The sequence below is a fragment of the Rhipicephalus microplus genome, chromosome 6 (assembly GCF_043290135.1).
Source record: "Rhipicephalus microplus isolate Deutch F79 chromosome 6, USDA_Rmic, whole genome shotgun sequence".
Classification (NCBI taxonomy): domain Eukaryota; kingdom Metazoa; phylum Arthropoda; class Arachnida; order Ixodida; family Ixodidae; genus Rhipicephalus; species Rhipicephalus microplus.
Window position 1 is genome coordinate 166,485,117 of NC_134705.1, and position 5,766 is coordinate 166,490,882.

Consider the following 5,766-nt stretch of genomic DNA (forward strand, 5'->3'; position numbering starts at 1 on the left):
CACCGGATCCTGAAGATGGACCCAGACGGTATCTCTTTCGGTGCCCGCCGACTCGAATGGCGGACAGAACGACGTGGGCTTGCCACGGCTTTGTGAAGTCACGTTCTGCTCGTGCTGAGCGCCCTCACGTGCAATAGCGTCACGAGCGTTAACATCTTCTTTGTTTTCTCCTCATTATGGGTGGGCCAAACTCGATGCTGGAGATTAGTGGTATTAAATATCTATTTACCATATTTTGTTGTGCGTCCGTAACAGCTTTGCTATGCAGCCTGCGATTGGAAATGGCTGGCAGGCTGTCCATTGTGCTGTATATTATGCTGCTATATACAGGGAGTTCTTAGTAGATAAGCTCCACTATTATACATACTTTGTTTTCTATATCAGGTGGAACCAAGGAAGTGTAAAAAAATTCTGAATGGAAGCTCCCGCAGTGCCTTGCCAGCAAAAGCTATGTCCTCGAAAGTTGCAAAAGTTGCCCTCCAAAGTTGTCAGAAACATGCTGTGTTCGGGTAGTGCCCACTTAGAGATCAAGTGGCTTTGATATGTTAGTTCAAATGCAATGGTATCATACATCAAAAAATAGCTCCCGACGAAATAACACGCAGAAACGAGTATAGGTGACTGAATGTCCAATGAAGTTTGCCTCCAATCAGAGGCTTACTAAGAAAAACTAGTAACACTATAAGACACACTTGCAGCACTTAGTGACCCGAAACAGTTTCTACATTAAACTCATTAGGCGTTCGAGGGAAATGTTTCATTTTAAATCGCTGAACGTTGGTAGTTTATCATGCCCCTAGTAAGATGGCAGCCACATCCGCCATATTAGCACAGGCACGGCTTTATTCCTGGGCAATAATCTGCACTCCAGATATCTTGTTTAAAAAAAAAACACTCACCTTGGTCTGCAACGCTGTGGAACAAGTTTGGTCAGCAATATGTGTGACTACACGCGTCTCGTTCTTGGCTTTCATCGTTGTAAACAGTCGTGCGAGACGAGCACAAACGCACAGCGTCACGAAAGCCTTCACATAAAACATCAAGAAATCGGAAGAAATATACAGTAAGTACGGTACGAAGAACTTTTACGATCCGCAGAAGTGCCGGTGACACCGCAGGCCACTATCTAATTCATAACTAATTATAGACAGCCGTACAACGGGGCGTATTTATTTTTGATGAACCCAGCAGCTTCATTTATTACTTAGTTCCAAGAGGAAAAGAAGTCATGTCTCAGATGAAAAAAAAATCGTGCTGTCTCTTATTGCGAACGCATTCATTGCAAGAAGCCTGGCTGGCCTCCACAGTGTTGCGCCTAACCTATGCAGACATCTTCCCTCGCTCTGCGCGAACAAAGACAAACAATGACGATGCGAGGACCTGAAATTAGATTCTCATATGTGGTCATGTCTAGAGTGTACTCTATCATGTCTCAGTTCTTGGTATCGATCGCATCTCAAAGATAGCGCTGTCTGAACGAACTGCGTAAACTTTCAAACCTTTGACGTCTTTTATTTTTAGGGGGGGGGGGAGGCGTCCAAAGCAATTGCTGGAGTGGGAATTATTTTACGAATAACACTTCAGACAACCCACTCACCGCCCCGAACGTTCTTCGAAGGGAACGTTTTCATTCTGCCGTGGTGATCTAGTGGCTATGTAAGTCGAATTGTGGCCAACTTTATCTTCAGCCGGATTAAAATTCTTCACGACAGCAGTCAAGCTCACTAAAATAGTTCTTGTCCCCTCTGATGAAATGAAGGTGCAACGAAACATAGAGGAGGATAGGTCTAGTCGACAGTTTCACTTCACCATTACAACAACCCAAATGGCAACACTTCTATACAGTAACAAGTTTTTTGAGCCTATCATCGCAGACCGCTTCAGTCAAGGCCTGCTGGTAAGATAACTAGAACATTTTTTTTCGTTAGATACGGGTCATCCAACTTTTGTGCACCGATAGGTTTAAAATTTCAATCGTTCTCTCCAACGAGCACAGGTCTCATCCATTAGGTAGAGTTCTCGGCTTAGGGGGTGTGGTATATTAGGTTCCAAACTCCGTGCCGCTAACAGTGACGACTAAAAGTTGTTTTCGATTCGAATATTTATTCAACATAATAAACTTCAGAGAATATGCAACCAAAACAAAGACACTAATGCAAGATAAAGTAACAAAAAAAGAATCATCTGCGTGAAGAACTCTAGCTGCATTTCCAGCCTTGAACGACTTGTGCTCCTTGGCACTGGAATTCGGCCACCTGCCGCTTCGCACTCTCTTCGCGCCCATGTCCCGCTGCGATGCATCGCTAGTTTCACTTTCAAGGGTGTCACCACCGACGCCAACAGGACATACACGACGGCACGTGGAAGCTTCTTAGAAGTGTCGGGGCATGGTAGCTCCGCTGTTGAACGCAAGGCAAAGAAGACTCCGGAATTCGTTCGTGATCACCGTACCGTCGTCATCGCTGCAATTAAGCGAACCGCGGGTGTGCCAATCTCGCTCGCCGTGTTCGGACGACCACGAAGACGACGACACTCCCGTCTCGTGCGTTACGTCAGAGCCGACGTCATCCGCGCGCCGATGGACGCCCGTTACGCGACAACGCTATGACCGACATCGACGCGCGTCGGCGTCGATTTCGGGTGGGCGAGCTGGACTCCTGTGTAGCGTGGCCTCTGAGATCGTGGATATTCGGTACCACACCATGAGTCTTGGAGTCTCGCTGCATGTAGGGCTGGTAATGGGCGCGTTGGCAGCCGCGAGGAGGTGATGGAACGATGCCGAGCGAGCACCCGCTTGCCATCTACAATTCCGAAGAGTCCACGTGGTCGCGAGACAGGTTCGTGGAAAGGAAAGCATCGTCGGATAGGTCAGCCATTTCCGAAGGGCAACATCAAGTGCCCTCGCAGAGCTCTGCGGCGTTCTTCTTCGGCGCCTTCGGTTACGGAAGCATCGAACCTCTGACGTGTCGTTTCCAGTGCATAGTTGATACTCCAGAAGTCGCTGGCGGCGCCGATGTAGTCGACGGAGTCGTACCAGGGAACGCTGTCGTGGTCGAATCTCGAGCAGCCACGGATGGCGTTTGCTCGCTTGCTTGCTTCTTTCTCTGTTGTGGCTCTCAACGGCCGTTCCATGCCCGAGCAACGCTGCTCCTTTTCGCCGGTTTCGAAGCAGCGCTGAGCTGAAAAAGGAAAAGTGATGGCGCAGGTGTCTTCCGACTGCTTTCCCAGACCTCGTCTTGCTCAACCTTCATCACCGGATCCTGAAGATGGACCCAGACGGTATCTCTTTCGATGCCCACCGATTCGAATGGCGGACAGAACGACGTGGGCTTGACACGGCTTTGTGAAGTCACGTTCTGCTCGTGCTGCGTGCTCTCACGTGCAATAACGTCACGAGCGTTAACGTCTTCTTTGTTCACTCCACATTATGGTTGGGCCAAACGCGATGCTGGAGATTAGTGGTATTAAACATCTATTTACCATATTTCGTTGCGGCTTCTTCTCCTCGAGGGCCAGGGACCCCCCAGAGTTGACTCTAATTCCCCGTGAAATCCGCGACCTTATTACGATCGCTCCCATACCACGAAATGTACACCCCGAATACAACAGAGGCAGGCGCCTTGCGCGGGCGACCGCCATTCTCAAGCGCATAGACACGGAAGCGGACAACGTCTCGTTCGTGGACGCCGCTGCCTATCGCAACAACCAAGCCTTCGCCGCGGTCGCGGTATCATCCGCGCAGCAGACTCTTAACTCAGCCACAATCCTCACCCGAAACCCCGAAGTAGCGGAGCAAGTAGCTATAGCTATAGCTATGCTCAACAGCAAACGGGAATCCATCTATAGCGACTCCAGGCCGGCCATCAAAGCTTTCGAACGCGGAGTCATCTCCGACCAGGCGTTACGTATCCTGCGCAATGCGGACCCGAGTGCCCTGAAGCACCACACTGTCATCTGGTTGTTGTAGTTGTTGTTGTTTCCCTGTGCAAATGGCTCGTACCCAAAGAAGGGGATTGGCCGATTATAAGGTGAATTTGCCCTAAACTTTCAGCATTGCGTCATTCCTACAAACTTTTTTTGTAACTTAATTTTGATTTGAAATACCGATATCAAGTTTGCAGAAAAAAAAAGAAGAAAAATAGTGAGACAGCAATTTAGCAAGAAAATCGTTTAGTCGCAGTGATGTATTCTTGAACGGCGAATAAAACATCCTTGTGGCTGAAACCCAGTGTAGAGGCTCCAAATGAAAGAAGATCAGGTTGTGATAGTTGCAAGCCCAGTCTTTGAAGAGGTGGTGCTAGTATGCTTTGCCTGAATAAATCGAAACGGCGACAATGTAATAAAAAATGACTGATCGTTTCCTCTTGATTACAGTAAATGCACATAGGGGAATTCGATATGCCTGATCTATGCAAGTAAAAATTGAGGGAGGTAACGCGGCAACGAAATTTCGTGATGACAACTTCCATCATCCTTGAATTAGTCAGTTCACTGCGCCAGGGAAATAACAAGTGTTTGTACTCTGGAGAAGTCGTCAGTGCAGGGTCAGATAAATTTTGCCTGATTTTAAGTGTGCGAAATCGCACCACCGTAATGTATACTGTATGAGGGAAAATAGGAATAATTGGTGTCGAAAGGGATGCCTTCGCAAGAGAATCAGCTATTTCGTTTAACAACAAACCTTTGTGCCCTGGTGTCCAGACTAAATGAATACTTCGGAGATGACAGGGGATCAACGATTTAAAATGTTTCACTATAGCTGAGTGACCAGATGCGGACAGAGAAGAGCACACTGATAATGAATCAGTTATGACTGCTACGACTGGAATGGAAATATTTACCTTTCGCAAAGCTAACATTATTGCCATGAATTCAGCCAGAAAGACAGGAAGAAAATCCGGTAAGCGAAGTGAAAATGACCAATCAAGTACGGGGCAATATATTCCAACGCCTGATTTTTCATGTGATTGAGATGCGTCCGTTGCTATAATGACATTTGTTGGCAGAATACTTAAATGTTCCTGCAATAAACCATTTAAAATGCCTGTAGGTAATAGCTTAGCGTGAGTTGGGAAGATATCATGGTAAACAATTTCTGGAGAATTTTGTTGCTCAGTTAAAGGAATCAGATCACGAACGTGTACATTTAGGGGCTCAAGTAACGATTGAACAAATACTATTTGTGGTTTGGTAAATCTGGGCCAATGCACGGAGAAGAATAGGTCAGGATTGGAAATAAAAATAATTTGTTCAGGGCTAAACGGTGCTTCATATAGTCGTAAAAAGGTCTGCACAGTAAGAATGTTAAAGCGACATAATAAGGTTGGTATTCGTGCTTCAAGGTATAACACTGCATTGGCAGTATACTTTGGAAGTCCTAAGCAGAGCCGTAAAGCCTCTCTTTCCAACAGAACGAGCGGCCGAAGTTTGTAGGCTGGCGCACCAGAAAAAAGATTGCAGCCAAACTCCAACACAGGTCGGACATACATTTTATATATAATCAAAAGTGCCTTTCTTCTCATACCTGATCTACAATTGCTCAACCTCCGCAATACGCCAATCGCGCGTACTGCTTTTGTCGCGATGTATTCAATGTGAGGGCGCCAATTTAGATGTTCAATATACATAACTCCAAGATATTTCAATGATTGTACTTGTGGGATATCTTGAAGCTTGTAATTAATAGATATGTGCACGGGATCTTTGATTGGAAAAACGAGAATAGCACATTTACCGGTATTCAGGTTCCACATCAATCCATCCAGC